General features: G+C 41.6%; 1 protein-coding gene across 7 annotated transcripts in view; it reads right to left on the bottom strand.

Annotated features, from left to right (window-relative positions):
- Positions 1-21,533, bottom strand: part of SHC4 (SHC adaptor protein 4) — a 160,816-nt gene that overhangs the window by 96,856 nt on the left and 42,427 nt on the right. The gene's annotated exons all lie outside the window — the stretch shown is intronic.

Below are 21,533 nucleotides of genomic sequence, written 5' to 3'. Positions count from 1 at the left end.
GCTGAAGCTGAAATTCCAATACTTTGGCCACCTGACGCGAAGAACCGACTTATTGGAAAAGACCCTGATGCTGGGAAAGATGGAAGGCAGGAGGAGAAGGGGACGACAGAGGATGAGGTGGTTGGATGGCATCACCAACTTGATGGGCATGAGTTTGAGCAAGCTATGGGATATGGTGATGGACAGGGAAGCTTGGCGTGCTGCAGTCCATGGGGTCGCAAAGAGTCGGACATGATTGAGGGACTGAACAACAACACAAATTAAATGTGATGTCACTTTCTCCTCATGCTTCCATAAGTTTCCAAACAACACTTCCGACCAGCCCACTTCACAGACCCAAATAAATACAAGCTAAAAATATAGCCCAGGTCATGAATCATAAATGAGATGGAAAAGCAGTGACTCACAGAAGTTAATCTGCTTCCCAGGAGAGTGTTGCTGGATGTCCTTTGCTCTGAAAGGTGAGGCAAAATGCCAGCACCAAAACTGTACAGATACAGCTAATACAATTACCAGGCCTGCCATTGGGTGCCCATCTGGTATCCTAAGGTTTCCATTCAGGGGTGCCACGGGGCAGCATCCCTGTGCCTCCCATACAAGGCAGCACAGGGATGGGCCCTGGCACAGAAGCTAACAGGGTACTCCGGGTTTATACTCAGTAAATGATGTAGGTCCCTGTCCACTGTATCAGTGGTCCAACATGTCCACCATCTTGTTGGCTATGGCCTTAATTTGGTTACTGTTATAGCCAAGGCAACATCTTTGCAGAATGGCTTAGTGGATGACCTATCAATATATTTGTATCCTTTTCAAATTAAGAACTTAATCTAATCTAATAGTGATGGTGTTATTAGATGGTCTCTCCTGCCAACCCATAATCCACTTAAAATGCTACATCTTTGGGTTTTAATGTCTTTATTTCTCAGTTCTGAGCACCTCAGAAAATTAAAGTATAACCCTTAATCCCAAATCACACAAATATGACTCAGCCTTGAGTACTCAGGACATGGAGTTTTATTGTAAAATTAAACACTTATTGAAGGAACACTGTACACTCACAAATGAGAGCATCTGCAAGTACTACCACAAGGTAGACAAATTTTAGCAACCCTATCAAACTCTCTCTCTTATTCACTTTTCTCTACCCAGCAGTATCTGCACCCTTCCCCCTAATTGACACACTCATCAAATATCCTTAAACTTTTACCCATCTATCATATTGAATCCTGCCCTCGACACATAATCTGAAATCTTGGGTAGTAGTATACATAACTAAATTACTATTAAAAACTAGGTACCATTTAATTAAATGTTACTGGAAAAGGCCAACATTGTTGTCATCAGTTGCCATGTTTAGTCAAACACGATGGCCACAGTAGGAACATCTGTATGACAGTGGTTTCCAGCTCTCTAAGACTGTACCCATGCTCAGTGTGTGGTCATGTCTGAAGGCCATGGTGGCCAAAGAACCTCATTCATGCCACCCTTCCTCATAGTCACAGCATTGAAGTCCTACATGAATGGTCAGTTGTTCAGTTATGCTGAAACCACAAATCACATTAGTCAGTCTCCCACTCGGTGATAAACTGCTGAATGATGCCGTACTAGTTTTTAGCACTCACGATTTCTCCAAAAAAGAAGCAACCAACAATATGTCTTTGCAAAACTGCAGGCCAAATGTTAATCATCTCTCATTACATGTCTTTGTACATGAAACACAAGGGTGTTTCAGTGAATTCTAACTCCTGATAATATGACTAAAAGGATATTGGCTTGAAAGGAATTTAGAGATTATCCATTTCAACCCCTCTACTTTTCATGGATTAAAAAGAATACAGCGGTTTATCTGATGTCACTCAGAATTTAAAGCACAGGCAGAGGAAAGTCACCAAAGACACAAAATGAAAATCAGAAATGTACAAGGAGAGCCAGAAGAGTATGACATGGTGGACGTTGAGGGCACAGAGTTTCACAGAGGAAGAGATTGTTAACTGAATTCAGGGCCAATGAGAGGACCAACAGGCCAGAGGCTGGAACATATCCACTGGAATCTGGCAACTATTAGTTTTAACTGTTGTCTTTAGTTGATGTTTGGACCAATAACAGTAAAGCAGAAGAGTAGAAGTCAGAGAGTAGGACATTCAGCGTGTGATCCAGAGGTGAGGAAGTAAACCAGTGAGCAGAGTGCTTTTGTAGTTTATTTTTGTTATGAGAACTTCATATTGTAACAAAAGAGCAAAGATAAGCTAAAGGAAGAGGTTATTTTAAGGATGGAATAGACTTGAACATGCTTATGTTCATATGACAGAAAGGTTGACAGCAACAGGAGGGGAGAGAATAGTGAGCTCACAGCCCCCAGGAGACAGAAGTGGAAACCACTCAGGAAATACTAAGGCCAGATTCAAAGAAATTCTTTAAATAATGAATCAAATTCTCCCAAGTACCCAAATTAAATAGCTTTCAAAGTTGGAAGAAACATTTTCCCTTTTAATATGTTTGGATATTATTTGGAGATTCTTAAATATTCTTTTAAATAATCATGACCAAGCCTAAGTTTGTGTAAGTAGAAATGCTGTTAACAGTGGACAGTAGCATTATCCTACCACTTCAGCAACCACAGGGTTGTTTCAGAATAAACATTGTGATCGGATCAAGTCAATATTTGAAAAAAATAAAACCTTAAGGGACTTCCCTGGTGGTCCAGTGGCTAAGACCCCGAGCTTGCAAAGCAAGGGACTCTAGTTCAATCCAGGGTTGGAGAACTAGATCCCACATGCCACAACCAAGACTTCACATGCTGCAACTAAAAAGATTCTGCATGCTGCAACTAAGACCCAGCACAGCCAAATAAATACCCTAGACTCATAAAACCTTTGCATTGGAAAAGACTATTTGTCCCCAACCCCTAATAAGTGACTTGAATGAGGTCCTGGAATGTCACAAAGCTCTAAACAAGTATAGACATTTGCTAACCTGTTCACTCTATCAGACATTAAGTTCCCAATGAATTCCAAGACAGATTTGTGAATCAGACTCAAATAATGCCTTTAGATTAAAGTGACACTTTCAGAAAGAAACTCACATAGACTTTCAGATTCAGTTTGCTTATTTTTCAGTTTGTATCTTGAAAAAAAAAAAAACTCAGCATTTTTAGTTGAGGAGAAAGAAGAGAGAACAGGAAGATCTGCACTTTCCTTTAAAGTCCATTAGCATGAGATAGATCATTAGTACTATCGGTTGATAAATTGAGTAATGACTTTCTACAAGAATATATAGTCCATTGTAAGTACTCAAAAAGAGGGAACAGGAAGTAAGATTCTAGAAGCAGAGAGAAGTCAATCGATAATAGCTAGTAACAAGAGTCTAGTTCAGGTTTGATTTCTCATGGAAATCAAGAAGCTTCTTTCCTTCTCCAGCAGCTAACTATACTCTGAACTTCTAACCATGGCCCTGAACACCCTGACCAACAGCACTCCTGAGGACACAAATAGAAACCAGGAAGAAAGGGTGACACTACACAGATGGCTCTAGACCAGTCATTCCCAAAATACCCAAAGAGGATCTCTGCTCATAGTATTGTTTCCTTTAACATCCTTCTGAACTCCTGCATCCTCCAGAAAATCCTCTAATCCTCCCACTGAAGAAATGAGACACACAGTTTAACCATTACCAAAAATCGTCCTTTTCAACAATCTACACCTACACACTTTGACGTGATTCAGGGACAGGCAACTGTAAAGTTCTGCACAGCTCTGTGAGTAACACTGTGTGATGACCTGCCTTTGTCTTGTCTGTCCTAAACCATGAGCTCCTAAGAGGCCAGGGCAGAGACTCTGGATGGCCTGCTTATATCTTTCCCCTCCTTTTCCTTTCCTTCTTTCTTCCATACTAGCAGAACCCTGAGTATATCCAGCTTTAAAACTAGCATTTCCCAGCTTCCCTTGAAGCGAGAAGGCCAATGAGATATAAGAGAATGTCATTGAGCAAGACTTCAGGAAAGCTACTTAAAACAGGCTAATTCAGGCAGGGGGTGTACCATTTTTGTCCTTGCCCTTCCTTCTTCCTGCTGCCTAGAAAATGGACATGATAGAGGCTATTCAAGTGGCCATACTGCAATGAGTGAGTCTGAGGATGAGAGCCATGTGTTAAAGGATGGACAAACACACAGATGGAAGGAGCCTAGGTTACTGATGATTGTGGGATCACTATGTAGCTCTTGTCTACCTACTAATGGACTTTTTTTTTTTTTTAATGGACTTTTTTCACATGAGAAAAAAAGTAAATTTCTGTTCTGTTTAAACTCTAGCTATTTGAGCCTTTGTGATAACCAAATCCAAAGTGATACAGAGGCCTCTTAACCTGTGCTTTGCAAATGGCAGCCAAGGAGTCAGGGCTCCTCTGAGGTCCCTTCCTACTGAATGAGAGCTCTGTGAAAAGGTTTAGGACTAGAATCAGTTCAGTAGTCCTTAAATAAATTTTCTTATATACCAGCAAAAGTAACATTTTAATCCCTATTACCAAAAGGCAGAGCCTTTATAATAACACTTTAAATGGAAGGAAGTCTGACTACTGTAAATGTCCTAAACATGGCTGAGAATATAGAAGTAAATGCCCAGAGAGATGTTTTAAAATTAAGTTAACACTAAAGTTTATGTTTGTGTTTTTCTCTTAGGAAATCACCTCAGTCCTTTACTCAGAGCCTATTTACTCTCCTTTTTTTAATACATGGAAATTTATTTATTCAAATTTTATTTAGCCAATATTAATTGAGCTCCTATTTCAAGACAGACAATAAAAAGCTAAAATTGAGCATAACTATATCAACCAGAAATGGTCACTATTAACATGTTGGTTATTTTATTCCTTTTGACAATGTATATACTGTATAAAAATATTTTTAATGCCATTTTAAAAGTAACTTTCTATCCTGAGATTTTCAGTTAACATTATCTCATAAATTCAATTATATTGTAATTTTATAATTACACCATAATTTCAATTTAGCATCATATTATAACCTTTGTGTCAAATTATTAAAAATAACTTCCAAAGTATGATTTTTAATGACTTCACAGTAGCTATATTTGTCAGCTATTGCATCAATGGGGCTTCCCAGGTGGCCTGGTGGTAAAAGAATCCACCTGCCAATGTAGGAGATGAAGGAGACAGAAGCTCAACCCCTGGGTCAGGAAGATCTCATGAAGAGGAAATGGTAACTCACTCCAGTATTTTTGTCTGATAATTCCACGGACAGAGGAGCCTAGCTGGCTGCAATCCATAGGGTCACAAAGAGTCAGACACGACTGAACACACACACAAAAACACATTGCCTCAATAATGTTAACAAGCCACTCTAAAACATTGTGGCTTATAACAAATGATATTTAAATCTTATAATTACAGATCTGTGGATAGGTTGGGGTGGCTATCCTCCAAGCTGTGAAATGACTGGATATAGCTGCAGGTTTTGAAATTAGATTTGAATCTGCTCCATGGCCCCCATATTCTCAGAGCCCCTTAACTCTTGATTTAGATACAGTTGTAAAAGGTGGCCCACTCAGGAGCTCAAAAACCCACTCTGAAGTTTTGGGTTCTCCTGGAAACAGGCTTACCATCAAAAGCAAAGAGTGATAGCTGACTAAGTGAAAGAATCTGAAAAATTGTAAAAAAAAAAAAAAAAAAAAAGAAAGAAAAAAGACATCAAATTTTAAAAGCTCAGCCACATGAGGACTTGGAGTTCAAGACAACGAACCCATCACATTCACTAACTTCGGAGGCCCTGGGTCCCAGCACAGCACCACGATTATTAGGATGAGAGCTCTGTTTCCACCAGAAGAAAAGTTAGGTTACATTCCAATCTGTATCCACCCACAGATATAGACCCAAGAAAGCTGAAGACACACATCCACATAAAACCTTATACATGAATGCTCGCTGCAGCATTAGTGATAAAAACCAAAAAGTGGAAATAGCCCAAATATCTGTCAATTAATGAACAGGTCAACAAAATGTAGTTCATCCATACAATGGAATGTTACTCAGCCAAAAATAGGAATGAAGTACTGATACAAGCTACAACATGGATGAATCTTGAAGATATTATGCTAGGTGAAAGAAGCCAGACACAAAGGGCCATGTATTGCATGGTGCCATTTATATGAAATTTCCAGGATAGGCAAACACAGAAGACAGAAAGTAGACTAGCCGCTGCTAGGGGCTGGAGAGTGTGATGGGGAATGAGTGCTAATGGGTATGTGGCGTCTTTCTGGAGTGATAAAAATGTTCTAAAGCCAGACAATGGTTATGATTGCATAGTTCTGAGAATATTTTAATATGAAAAACCATGGAATTGTATACTTACATAGTGAATTTCATGACATGTGAATTATATCTCAATAAAACTGTTATTAAAAAATCAAACATAGATCTAGAGGGAAAAAGCCTGGCATTTCTTTCTCAAAAAATTTTTTTCAAATAGCCATCAAGCTTCTCTGAAGAGAAAGAAGCATATAATCTTCATTAGACAGAAGCTTCCGTATAAAATATTTCAAGTTCTAAAAGACCGACTTCTAAAGGGAGAAGCTTCAGTAATCTGAGAAGTTCTGTGATTTCCTGGTGATGTCAACTAAATGAGCCTGACTTATCAGGATTCCTACCAGTAGTGTTGACAGCATCGTGGGCACCTCATTCAGAAGAAACAGCCTCCCTCCTAGCTCACAGCTCACTTAAACAGTTGGGTGATGACTCACAGAGTTTCTGCCCTTTCATTTTTCAGCGTTGCTCAGTGTGTGTAGGAAGCATTAGCTCACTAGCAGGTGAGCCACCTTAAAACCATTCTGGAAGTCAGCAGGGCATAAATCATAAATAAATATATTACCCGTGAGTATGCATATTACGCTTCCTGGAGGCCTCCAAGATCAATACTCACTCCCTGCCAGGACCCAGGGGCCTCACACAGTCACTGCCCACATCCCACCTCATCCTTTCATCCTTCTGCTTCCTTTTCCTCCCCCTTTCCTTTCCTTCTCCTCTTGCTCCTTCCCTTCATAGCTGACAGCCTAGTTAGAAAATCCGATTCTTTTATTTTCTGTAGAGAGATTTGGAAATTCACCACACCCCTCAATCCAGAATCTCCTGTACTTGCATCACGCTGGGGTCTGCTGCAGGGCTCCATCCACTCCTCTTTTTTTGCCCTCTGTGCAGTACATTCTGAATATTCCCTCCACAGAGCATTCCTATCACTGGGCCAGGCACAGTGATGCAGTGTTTGAAGTCTTAGTCTTTATTTTCTCAGAATTTTGCAACCTATGACTGTTTGTTGTAAAACAGAAAGAATGTAAGACCTGGAATTTCCCTGGTGATCCAATGGCTAAGACTCCAAGCTGCCAGTGCAGGGAGCCCAGGTTTGATCCCTGGTCAGGGAACTAGATCGCACATCCTGAGATCAAGAGTTCACAAGCTACAACTAAAGATTCTCAACTGAGTTTGCCTGCTGCAACTAAAGATCAAAGATCCTGCATGCAGCAACTAAGACCCAGCATATGCAAATAAATACATAAATAAATAAATAAGAGCTAAGATCCCAACTCTCCCTTGCTTAAAATCAAATTGCAATTTGGGGGGAAAAAAGAATGTTAAGGTCTGGTGCTGAAGAAGGATTTCTTTGTTTTGGAGTGAACAGCTTAGAGCTACTCCAGATGGGTTAACATATTTTTTTTAACTCATCTCTGTATCTGAAGGGATTAAGAAGAGATACTTGAAATAACTCAGACAGGTTTTAAGAGTCCAGCATTATGCAGCCAGGCGTGTGTGTGAGCTCCCATGAGCTGTCCATCCACAATGCGTGGTGATGGGGAGTCAGCAGTGGGGGTGGATGTACTACCTTGAAAAGTTTTAGGCATTTATTTCAAACTTTTAGTACTTCCAAGATTTTATGTTCAAATCAAAAATTTTTCCAAGTATCTCTTCATTTAGCTTGAATATCATCTTTCCAATTTTAGTATATGTGCTGCCAGAGAGAGCACCTGAACAGCATCTTTAACACCCTTTCAGAAAACCAACATAAAAATACTCAAGCCTTTGGTCCAGAGTTCTCCTCCATCCCACCCCACAGGCTCCATTCCTGGCTGAAATACCAGGCCTTGCAGTGCTACCCAGCAAAGTCACTCTGGTCAGTGGGTAGGAAGGGGAGGATCCTGCCTGCCCAAGATATCGCCCCTGAGTCCGCACCTTCTCTCATCCATTCAAAGGTAATCACATACAATCAGTTTTGACTTCTAGAAGCTAAGGCAAAGCTGAATGATGAAACAGAAACCAAGAGCCTAAAATTATGTCATTCTTTCTAGCCCTAAATAAGCTAGTCTATATACCAGAATGAACCAACTGCCAGCCAAAAATGCACACCAGAATTTATGTAATCCCAATGTTTTTCTCTAATAGAAATATTCAGAGCTACATAGCTTCCTCCTCTCTCTAAATGGCCAACTGTCTTCAGGTAATACCAACCTGGTTGAGTAAACTGAGTGGTATGAGCTACAGAAAAACAGAGAAAGACCCAAATAACATTAAAGTGGTGATAATAGGATTCTTCCAAAAATAAAAAGCTATCTACTTACTTGAGGCTGAAAGAGAACAGAATATGCCACCCCAAAATGTGCCACTTTAGCATGTGTATTATTTTGAACTGTTGGTAATCAAGACCCAGAAGACTAAAGAAAAAATTTCTCTCTCCTTCAACTGCCTGAAAGAATCTAGACAGGAGACCCGGCCCAGAAAGACAGCTATTACCAACAATAACCTTTTATCCGAAAGACTTATCTACATGGCAGAGCAAATATCTGTTCTTCTCTTCCTATGAATGGTCTTCTTCCCCTGTGAAGCTCCAGGTCCCTATCTCATTCCTTTGCTCAGGATGGCATTATAAAGCCTCAATTGCCTGACTGAAAACTTGAGTCCCATATTTTTATGTACAAAATTAAATGTGTAAATTAAATGTGGGTTTTTTTCCTGAAAAAAAAAAAGAAATATTCAGAGAAAACCCCCAGGTTTTGCCTTCCAAAACAACATACATGCTCACATCAACAGACATGCACCCACATACCGGGCTGAGTTGTTGCAAAGTGACTAATATTAGTTAAGCCTCTCTCACTTCCCTTGGGGAAATGGTCTGTCTTGACGATCTCAGCATCCCCAGTTACAGACTACATGGAGGTACATGTCCCTAGACTGACGACCAGGATCCCCTGGGGTTGAGAGAACCCGACTTGGGGAAGCAACTGAGCAGGTGAGGAGAGAAGCTGAGGGACAGAGGACAGCAAGCTGAAAACAGTACAAGCAAGTGAGGTCTCCTCTCAGGGCCAAGATCAGGGAACTGTCTCTCAACAGAGGAAAAACCAGAAGTGTGACTCTCCTCTGGTACACTACGCTGCCACTGAGGATCAGCATGTACTGACACAGTAGGGTACCCCAATCTAATCTACCAGTTAGAGTCCCCCCCAAAAAAAAGCATGATGCAGACAGGGTACCTAATATAATCATAATCTGTGTTAACAACTATGTCTGTATGTGTGTGTGTGTGTGTGTGTGTGTATTTTTTATATGGGCTTCCCTGGTGGCTCAGAAGGTAAAGAATCTGCCTGCAATGTGGGAGACCTGGGTTCAATCCCTGGGTTGGGAAGATCCCCTGGAGGAGGGCATGGCAACCCACTCCAGTATTCTTGTCTGGAGAATCCCCATGGACAGAGGAGCCTGGTGGGCTGCAGTCCATAGGGTCACAAAGAGTCAGACACGACTGAAGCAACTTAGCATGCATGCGCACACACTCACACACACACACACACACACACACACATATGCAATGCTCAGGAAAAAAGTCAGAAAGAACACAAAACAGACTTACTAGTGGCAAATTACCCTAGAGAAGGAGTGTTTACCTTTTACCTTCTGCGTTGTTGGAATTTTTTCCAAAATGAGCTTGTATTACCTTTGACGTTTCAGAAAACACAATAAAGAAAAGATTAAACAAAGAACTCAAAAAGTTAGTCCTCATAGCTCTTCTTCCCTTATTCTAGTCCTGATTTTTCCACTTTTAAAAAATACAAATGAGAGAACAACCTCATTTATCAGGATCCAGGAGGGCTTTGTATTCCTAGGAGCACTGAGAAGACAAGAGCTAAAATACATCCATTTTGTTGAGTATGGTAAAGAGATATGTAAAGTCAAATTGGTTTTTGGTAGAGAAGAGCATATTTCTAATATTTAATGTTATTGCACCTGAGAGATGTATTTTTTCCAAGTGACAAACAAAGCTACCAAGAATAAATTACAACTGCCTGGGTTTCCCTGCTGGTCCTGTGGTTAAGAAACTGCCTGCTAATTCAGGGGACATAGGTTCAATCCCTGGTCCAGAAAGATCCCACATGCCACAGGGCAACTATGCCCTAACTACTGAGCTTACACTTTAGAGCCTGTGAGTCACAACTACTGAGCCAGCATGCTGAAGCTACTGAAGCCAGGGCATCCTAGAGCCTACGCTTGGCAACAAGAGAAGCCAACACAATGAGAACCCCACACACTAATGAAAAGCAGCCCCTACTCACCACAACTACAGAAAGCCTGTGCGTAGCAACAAAGACCCATAACGGCCAAAAATAAATAAACTTTAAAAAAATTATATCTGTTCTTGTAACAAAGTTATTCTATTTGCTTAATTTTACAGAATGTCATGGAGATGCAAAGGGCACCCTATAAAATGCAGACTGTTATCAAGAGAAAAAAGGGTGGGCCTTCTTAGTTTCAAGTTGGTAAGTATATAGAATAGTGGAGGGAACTCAAATGCTGCATTTGTTTTGGTTCTCTTCATAAAGAGAAAGGCTTAGGGCAACAGATGAATTTCTAAATTTAAACTTCCATCCCCAGAGGGACCCTTATAGTTGCTGATTCAGTTTCATCTCCTGAAAACAGGGTCTTGAATAGGATTCTTCATGGACAGTCAGGATGTCTGCTGTATTCCTAGTTGCAGTTTTCATTTCCTAGTTTGTCTTCGGACACTCTCTCTCTGTGTATCACTTTCCTTGAGCAGAAACCTTACATTTGGAGAGTCAGTACAACAGTATTCATTGAATGCTGTCTGCTCTTCAAGGGCAAGATAATGTTGTCAAGTTTAGTAGGAAAAAAGTAGAATGGAAAACATGCTCATTGATTACAACTATGCAACAAAGCACTTCCATGTGACAACAAAAAATTAGGAATCTTGAGACATATCAACAAACCAAGTTGCTGCACTGTTAACACACAATACTACAATAAAACTCTGCTAACTGGCTACCACTTCACCAACTTGCTGCTGCCAGCAGGTTACTGGAATGTCTACATCTGCTGCCACCATTTGAATTGTGGACTCACCAAGAATCCCACTGTATTTGTGCCATACTTGCATATGGCAGCTGTCATTGCTATTGAAATCACATCATCCAAATATATTAGATAGAATCACAGACTAGACGGACATGAATCTGAGCAAACTCTGGGAGATAGCAGAGGACAGAAGAGCCTGGAGCACTACAGTCCATGAGGTCACAAAGAATAGGACACGACTTAGCAACTAAAAACCAACAGCAACAAGTAAATATTGAACAAAATAAATACGAGTGTGGATTCTTTTTAAAAGGTTGTAATTTCTCTAAGAATTACATCAAAACTTTGGAAAAGACTTTACGAAGGTTAAGTTGCTGTTTTAAAATCACGTTAAATTAAATGTGCATAAGTCAACTCTAAAGGATATTTTTAAAAAATGAAACTGATTCTCTACTCAGACTGCTTTGAAGACGTGTCTGAGAACTCATCTCACTCTAAAGAAACTGAAAGAAGGAATGTAGATGATAAACTACAAGTAGAATTTATGCAAGAATGGTGAAAAGGGATAGTAAGCATTGTATGTATAAATCAGAGAAAAGGCCTTGATTCAACAACACAAAAGCATATTTATATAATTTTAACTTATGGGTCAAAAGTATACAGTATACAAAACATTTCATCAGAAAAGAGGCCTTCTACTACATAACATTAAAAAACACTCCATTCTTTACCAACCTCTAAAATTACCTAAAATCTCTCTGCTTTACTCAGACAATTGTCAGATAAGAACACTCAATTGTTTAGCTTGATTCTCTCCCCAACTCTGCCTGCCAGCAGGACACCTCTCTCTTGTCTAGATGACTCTCCATGACTTCAAGCTCCACATGTCAGCAATGAAACCTCTCACCTTCCAACTCTGCTTCTTCTTCTGTGATCCCCCACGTTTTTTACTGGCATGTCCTCCCATCTCACCCCAACCCTTTACCTTAAAATTTCAGAGATAAAAGGTTGGGTTGGAATCTGCCCTCCCTTTCCGCCTCTTCATCAAATGTTTCTTCCACAATGTCTCTACCAGCGTTTCTTTACTTCACTCCCTCTATCAAGACCCTCACATAGATACTTCTTACCTTGATTAGCTCTGCAATAACCTTTGAAAGGGCTTCCCCACCTCCAGTCACTCCCTTCTCTAGCACAAATGAATCCTCATGCCTCTGCTTAAACATCTAAACTACTTAGCCTGATATTTAAGACCTGTTGTATATAATCTGGCTCAAATTTTACTATCCACTGATTTTTTTCCAAAGCAGTCTCTACTCTAGCCAAACTGAAATCAGCGCTCTCCCTCGTACATAACCTATATTTCCTCATCTATGTCCCCTCCATCTGGAATATCCTTTTTAAAAAATAATCCCCATGGTTAGATTTCTATCCAACCTTAAGGACCATCTTAAATGCCATCTCTCCTGGGAGCCTTCTCTGACTACCCAAATAGAAGTTGTCTGCTTCTAAGAGTTCAGTACCCTGAAATATCTATTTTCTACAGGTATATAGCTTATATTATGATGATTCATCTCCTAATTTCAATTAAAAGCTACCATTGTAGAGTTTCACAAAGTGTGTTTCATGAAAGAGTTCCATAAGAAGCTGATCATTAAGTTTGAAACTGCTGCCTAGTAGAGCATCCTCCTTAGAAATCGCAGTGGAGGTGGAGAAAAGTCCTAAAGGTGGAATTGACTGGACTTGATAACTGAAGGCTGGGTGGAGTATGACAGTGTGTGGTCCTGACTTGGAAAGTGGGAGATGCTACTTCCTGAGAAGGCAAGGGGAGAGAGTGGAGGTTTGAAGCATCCAACTCTATGCTTGGTTTGCAGCAGTTGAATGTGAACATCTTAGTGGAGATGGGGAATAAGAAGATAAAAGGCCAAACCATGGCTCTTTCTCAGTTCTCATCTTCCTTGAATCTTCTATGGGTTTGATACTCCTTTATCCAACCTCTCTCTCCTTGAAACTCTCTCCCCTCTCTCCCTAGAGGACCCTGTCATCTCTCTATCCTGCTCGTCAAGGCCTGTTCTTCCTCCCCCTCCAGAGAGGACTTCAATGTGGCATGCCCCCAACTCTTATCTCTCTGCTCTACACTTTCTTTTTGGTAGCCTCGTCCGTTCCCTGGGCTTTGATGCCAACAACAACAGACCCTCTCCTCAGAACTAACTATCCCACTTTCTTCTGGAGATTTCCACCTGGATGTTTTGAGGTCATCTTGAAGGCAGCACATGCTAAATGGAATTCACCCCTGATGCCCAGACCTTTCCTTCCTACTCCTGTCCTCACTGAATGGTCTCACATCTTTCCTTGTTTCTATTGCCACTGCCTTTATTCCCAACCCACTTCTCACCTGGGCTCCTGTTCTCCAGCCTCCCTTCTTCTGGGTCCTCTTTGAGCACTGTAGCCCATGTAATCTTTCTAAAACATACCTCCAAGTTTGCAATTCCCCTATTCAAAAATTATTCAACAGTTTTCTGTTGGAAAACCCAACTTCTCAGATACTATACAACTTTGTTATAGCACCAGCTGATCTCCAGCACATACCTAACACATCATCCAACCAAGTCCAACTGTACTCTCTGTTCCTCAAAATATATCCTCCACTTTCCCACCTCCATGCCTCACCCTGTCATGCTCTTTGCCTAGAATGCTCTTCCTCCATCTCTGCCTATGGAAAGTCTATCCATTTTCAAGACTAATGAAACTCTGTTTTCTACAATCATCTCAGATGGAGGAGTTTCCTTTCCTCCCTGAATTCCCACACGGTTTGCTTGTGTCACTTTGGTGTCATCTATTAAGCACTGCCATATATTACAGGAATTTGTGTGGACACCTTTGTTCTCCTTTCCTTTCTGTAACTGCCTCATGCAAGATTACATCTTATTCACAAAAGGTAGTGAAAAGAGCCCTGGCCTGGGAGTAAGGAAACCTGAATTATAGTCCCTGCTCAGCAGCTGATGAGCTCTGTGACCTTGGATCACTTAACTCACTATGAAACAGTACTTTGCAGTCAATGTATCAGTTTGAGCCCTGTGTTCAGGGTTAAAGGAGTCATGCTGAGAAGAGAGGACATGGAGGGACAATGCCTTTCAAGGTCCCAGAGTTGGCACTAGGTTAAAAAAAAAAAAAAGGTTTGAATTATACATTTCACCATTCCCCAAAGAATGATTCACATAAATTATTCTCTGATGACATTGAGGGGAAAAATCTAATTTCTGGGGTTATACGTATAGTGCACATGCTTTCTGCTCAAGCTGGTTGCTTTCCAGCAGTTCTTTCCTTCTAACAAAAGGAAGTTTCCAACCCAAGACAGGCTCTGTTCTTAAAATCTACTTGTAAGTTATCTTTAAATTGTGAAGGCATTTCCCTATAGAAATGAAGGTATCAGTAATGGTAGAAAACCTTGGTTAGGATACCAAGTCAGTCTACAAATGCCATTGAGCCCAGAAAGCACCTGAGTAAAGGTCAAATCTTCTGCCAGTGTGGACATATCTGATGTACAACTGAGTCATAACAACATAGGGCCCTCACTCTCATTCCCACCATCTGAGATCCTGATATGGAAGCCCCAGGAGTATTGTTTGGGTGGAGGTGAAAGTGAAGTATAATTTTAGAGAATCTGTGGATTTAAGAGAGACTAAAAGAGGGACTTTCATGGTGGTCTAGTGGTTAAGACTATGTGCTCCCAATGAAGGGGGGCCTGGATTCTATCCCTGAAAAGGTAACTAGGTCCCACATGTTGCAATGAAGATCAAAGACCATGCATACTACAATTAAGGCCCAGCACAGCCACATAAATAAATAAATAAAATTTTTTTAAAAGAGAGCGAGGATAAAGGAGAAGGCCTGAGAAAGTTAGAAGTTACTTGGGTTAGATTTTTAGGAGTCAGATGCTGACTCAGATGTCGATTCTTTTATTCACAATTACCTCCAAATGCACAGCCCAGGTTTATGCACTTTGTCCCTGTGACTCAGGATTTCTCAGGCTCAGTATCATTGACACGTTGGGACTGAGAATTCTGTATTGTGGGGGCTGTCCTGAGCATTGTAGGGTGTTTAGCCACATCCCTGGCCTCTAGTCTCTAAAAGCCAGTACTTCCCCTCCCCTTCCCCTGTTATGACAACCAAACATGTCTCCAGGCATTGCCAAATGTCCCCTTAGTAGCAAAAGCATCCCTGACTGAGAACCACTGCACCAGCTGGACTCAGCAGAGGTTCCCAAATTTTCTGTGCATCAGAATATCATAAGGGGTGTGTGTGTGTTGGTGTTCTGTCCCTCAGTCATGTCTGACTCTTTTTGACCTCATGGACCATAGCCCACCAGGCTCCTCTGTACATCAGATTTCCCAGTCAGGAATACGAGAGTGGGTTGCTATTTCCTTCTGCAATCATAGGGGGGTTGTTTAAAATGCAGATTTCTGGGGCCCAGCCTCAGAGATTCTGAACCAGCAAATTCAGGATGGCTGGGGCGGGGGGAAGGGGAGGGTTGGGGTAAGGTCAAAGTTTTCACTTTTAACTAGTATTTTTAACTGATAATAGTTGATGCTTGGCAAACTTTGAGAAATACTACAATGAAGATTCGATAAAGTAATAAATATTTTCCCAAAGGCAAATGCTTTTCCCTCTGCTGAACTGAGGGAAGAGGAATGCTGACTAGTAAAGAAATAGTAGGCAACTTTAGAGAAGAGGGCAGGCCTGCCCTGGTGAGCACCATAGGGAAAGGCTTAGGGAATAAAGTTCTACCAGGGTGGCACTTCTGGCCAGGGGAAAGGATGCCAAAGGGAATGGTAAAAACACCAAAATCGAAGCTAGTCTATTTCGGGGTTTTTTTGCTCAAAGGTAGGTACTCCTAGAACTTTGAAAGTTCATTCTTCTCCCCCTACCTGGGACTTACCATGTGACAAGCTCTGTGCTAGCTTTATACATAAATTTTTTTCACTTAATCCTCTCCCCAGCCATATGAGAAAGCTTTATCAACCTTCAACATTATTTCTCTGGGAAAATTCATTATCCCAAAGAACTGATAACACAAACCAACTTTGCCTGACACATTTTCACAAAATAGGAATGGCCTGCACTAGTCCTGGGGCCCCACTACTCTTGAAAACTCTGCAACTCGGTTAGGATGCGAAGAGACCCTCTGAGTGGAGAAAGCCACATCCCGGTTTCCTGGGTCTCACCCATCCCCAATACTCCATCTCACTGCATAAAAGAAAGAAGCCTCACTATGGTCCCCAGGAAGAGGACATTCTCAGCTTCTCTCCCAGGTACTCTGAAGTGGAAAATAAAAGACAATGTCACAGGTGGTTATGCAAACTCAGCCACCTTGGTGGGGAGGGATGGGTGGGTGGGGACTCGGACAGACAGGTGATGGAAGTGAGTGGGACTGTGGCTCAGTGCCCACCTCTCGTCTTCTGTTAACATGTGGGATGGCTAGCCTGGTGCTGCCAGCACTTCTAAGAAGCCAGAAAAATACAGAGTTTTATATGAACGTTCTTGGTTTTTAAAATGTTGGTACTGATCAAAAAAAAATTTTTTTTTCTAATTTGACCAGATAAAATATGTCACTAAACTGTTGGTTTATGACCTCTGTGTTCCAGATTTTTTCTGGGTAGGCACTGCCAGTACTCTGCATTCTTTTCCCTCCCTCCCTCTCTCAATCCCATGAACCTCCCACAGGTCACATGATTTCCAATTCCTCCCAAGAACTGCCTTCGGCCTCATTTTCCTTCAGAATCCTTGGCTGCCAGTGTCTGCCCTGCCAAATGGGAACAGCTCCTTCAACTTCATTCCACCTTTCCCCAGTCTTAAATGTCTGCCCTCTTCTTCCGGCCCTTGTTCTGTGTCCTCCCTCAATCATCACCTCTTTGGTTCTGGCTGCTTCTGGATTTCCCATGAACATGAACTTGCTTCAACCATCAGTCATCCCTGTTCTTCAGGGGCATAAATGGGAAGGCAGTGGGTGGTTGATACTGTGGGCCTCTAAACATTACAGATCCCCAATGTGCATCCTGGCCAGGCTCTAGGGAAACACAAGGTCTCTGGAGGGGCAGCTAGAGAGGCTGGATTCTCAGAAGGGGCTCCCAGAGAGGGTAAACATCCTAATGGGCAAAAGAAGGTCAAATGCTGGGGTGCTCCTGCCTTTAGAGAACCATCCACAATGAACTGAAGGTCAGAGGCCTTTCCCTTATTTAGGGACACAAATTAATCCCCTTGATTCATTATGTGATCTTGAGATTGGGGGACAAATAACGACCAAAATGGAAAATATTCTCAAACAAACAAGAGAGGGCTTAGTGGTGGATTTCATATGATTTTAAATATTTACAGTTTAAATATATATATCTATGTATATATATATATATATATACACACACACAAATATTTTAATGACATCTCTTATACATCTTCAGCCATGAAATTAAAAGATACTTGTTCCTTGGAAGGAAAGTTATGACCAACCTAGACAGCATATTAAAAAGCAGAGACTTTACTTTGCCAACAAAGGTCCATCTAGTCAAAGCTATGGTTTTTCCAGTAGTCATGTATGGATGTGAGAGTTGGACTATAAAGAAAGCTGAGTGCTGAAGAATTGATGCTTTTGAACTGTGGTGTTGGAGAAGACTCTTGAGAGTCCCTTGGACTGCAAGATCCAACCAGTCCATCCTAAAGGAGATCAATCCTGAATATTCATTGGAAGGACTGATGCTGAAGCTGAAACTCCAATATTTGGCCACCTGATGCGATGAACTGACTCACTGGAAAAGACCCTGATGCTGGGAAAGATGGAAGGCAGGAGGAGAAGGGACGACAGAGGATGAGATGGTTGGATGGCATCACTGACTCGATGAACATGAGTTTGAGTAAGCTCCGGGAGTTGGTGACAGACAGGAAAGCCTGCCGTGCTGCAGTCCATGGGGTCACAAAGAGTCGGACACAACAGAGTGACCAAACTGAACTTGTACATCTGAGTTTATGGTTGCAAATTTATACTTCCTTATCATCATTGCTATCAATAAATTCTCATATGATGCCCCCCAACAAATGTTTTCAAAAGTCCAGCTCTTTGAGGCCTCTTGACTTTTCCAAATACCCTTTCAGAAAACTCTCCTGTTTCAGATGCAACATTTTCATGTAGTGGCTACTCACACAGAACATTGAGGCCTGCATCTTTTGGTCACCATGATCTTGATACTTCATTGCAAATCTGACCAGACCACCCTGAGATCCAAAGCTTATAACTCTTAGGAAAGGGAAAGAGACCCCAGCTACCTCATACCCCTGCTCTGAGGAAAACACTGTGACATGGCCTTGCCCCCGAGCCCAGTATATCTTCTAGATCACTCTCCTTATGAATGGGACTGTCACACTGAGAAACAAGGATGCTTCCATCCAACCCATGTGATGACACAGTATGGTATTGGTTTTAAAGTAACATGAAAATGGAAGTGAGAGGAAAGCCACATATGTGAAATGACCCCAAAGGGTTTTGGAAGATGAATGAAATAAGGTCAGTCCATGCATGTTGTACAAGTCCTGGTCCAACATGGACACGTTGCCACCCACAGGGACCTCCATAAACAAAAGAGTAAAACTGGCAAAGCCAATGCACTTTGGGCTCCTTTCCACTCTTCCTTGATCTCCTTTTCCTTCTCATTTCTTTTTAAAGGCTGTTTTCCTATCAGAAAAACATTTTTATTCTGGTCTTTAAAAAAGACATGTATTCAATATTTCAATCATGTAGATATGTTTGGCATAGCACATTTAGTTTGGGGAGTGAGGGAAGGTGAGGCAAGATAGGGGAAGAAAATAGAATGTTGGACATACATACTACTATATATAAAACAGATAACCAACCAGGACCTACTGTATACACAGAGACTACACTCATTATTTTATAATAAACTATAAGAGAAAATAATTTGAAAACTAATATATATAGATAGATAGATCACTGTGTTGTACACCTCAAATTAAGACGACGTTGTAAAGCACTGCACTTCAATTAAAAAACAAAAAAAAGAGTGCTGTAGACAGAACTGTGCTTCCCTGGTGGCTCAGATGGTAAAGAATCCACCTGCAATGCGGGAGACCTGGATTCGATCCCTGGGTTGAGAAGATCCCCTGGAGGAGGGCATGGCAACCCACTCCAGTATCCTTGCCAGGAAAATCCCCATGGACAGAGAAGTCTGGTGGGCTGCAGTCCATGGGGTCGCAAAGAGTGGAACACAACTGAGTGACTAAGCACAGCACAGACAGAACTGGCAGTTCTTGTCTGGGTTCCACCATTAAGTTGCTGTGTGACATGGGGCAAGTCATTTCACATCTCTGAGCCTCTTTCCTCAACTGCAAAATGAAGGCTTTGGAGATGGTGATCTCTGAAACACTATCTTCCAACTAATGCTCTAGTGGTCAGGGGTGAGCAAAGACTGGTCGGATCAAGGCACATGTGCAGTTTTAAAGAGAATAGGAACAATGGGTCAACTATGCCAGGATTTTCCTAAGTTCTAGCAGAATCCACTTCTACATCTACTTCAAGAAAGAAACAGTAAGAAAATATAATACCCTCATTGCCAAATAGTCAGTTTTAGCTGGAATTATTTCCTCCTACCTGTATGATGTCTCTTTCATCCACCAATAACTCCGGAAAAAAAAAAAAAGGGGAAACAGCAGAGGCAGAAAGCCACCTCCATTAGCTGTGCACACACCATTAATCCACACAACCAAGGTCCCACAATTTTGCATTAACTGTGGGACAGTCTCTTCAAGGGTTTCCCAGGGTTAGAAATCTTCCACTTTCAAGCTTACAGTTATTAGACTGCTGATGTGTGTGGCGGAGAAGGCAATGGCACCCCACTCCAGTACTCTTGCCTGGAAAATCCCATGGACGGAGGAGCCTGGTAGGCTGCAGTCCATGGGGTCGCTAGGAGTCGGACACGACTGAGCGATTTCACTTTTACTTTTCACTTTCATGCATTGGAGAAGGAAATGGCAACCCACTCCAGTATTCTTGCCTGGAGAATCCCAGGGATGGGGGAGCCTGGTGGGCTACCATCTATGGGGTCGCAAAGAGTCGGACACGACTGAAGCGACTTAGCAGCAGCAGCAGCAGATGTGTGTGGCAGGGCCTTTTTCTTTTATCACTTTTGCCCAGAGAAAACAGAGAAGGGTTAACTCCTGGTACTCCTATAGACCTTGGATTGGATGCCAAGCTCCAGCATGGCCCCGCTGGCTAGACCAAGTAAGCAAAGCCATGGTCCCAAAATGCTGGCCACCATCATTCACACTGGCCTGCCTCCTGGACCTGCCCGCCCTCTACTCCTGCCTGGAATCCCATACTTGGATATTGTTCCACCTGACTCCTCCCTCACCATCTCTCTAAAATGTTGACCACCTGTACCAATGCTAGTGCAAGGTTTCTGCTTTACCGGTAAAGCCAGCTCAGGGTTAGCAAGAGGGTGCTAAGGGCATTCTGTCTCCTCTCTATTGAGACAAAGGTGTGAAAAGTTACTTCCTTCAGAAAAGAGATCCTGATAGGAGATTTCAGACAATGGGAAAGGGGACATGGGGTCTTAGGATCATAGATAGCATTCTGTTCAAACTCTTTGTTTCAAATATAAGAAAATAAAAAAGTGAAATGACTCATCCTAGGTCACACAGCTGGCTAGTGTCAGAGCCATTACTTTAACCTAGACCTCATAATTCCTAGACCAGTGCTCTCCTACAGAAAAGACAGTTGGGGCAGATGGAACATCATAGTACCATGGACCACATCTAGTGTAGACAATAGGCAATACTAGTCTATAGCCTCAGTATTAAGATACAACATTAGAAAAGGGAAGATGGATGGTGAGAATATACCATTAGATTTACAAAGGAAGTAAAAAGATCATATTTGCACCCAAAACTGATGACCCCAATAGGCAATAAAGTTTCTGTGGGCAAACACATTGCAATAAATGTTTTGGGGAACTGTTATGGGCTGAATCGCATAGCTCAAAAAGATAAGTTGAAGTCTTAACCCCCAAAACCTATGAATGTGGCCTTACTTGAAAGTTGAGTCTTCACAGATACAATCAAGTTAAGATGAAGTCATAATGGATTAGTGAGAGCCTTAATCCAATGATTGATGTCCT

This window comes from Giraffa tippelskirchi, chromosome 7 (genome assembly GCF_054371585.1).
Source record: "Giraffa tippelskirchi isolate mGirTip1 chromosome 7, T2T-mGirTip1v1.2.pri, whole genome shotgun sequence".
Classification (NCBI taxonomy): Eukaryota; Metazoa; Chordata; class Mammalia; order Artiodactyla; family Giraffidae; genus Giraffa; species Giraffa tippelskirchi.
The sequence above is the reverse complement of the archived record's forward strand: the minus strand, read 5'-3'. Positions and strand labels throughout refer to the sequence as shown.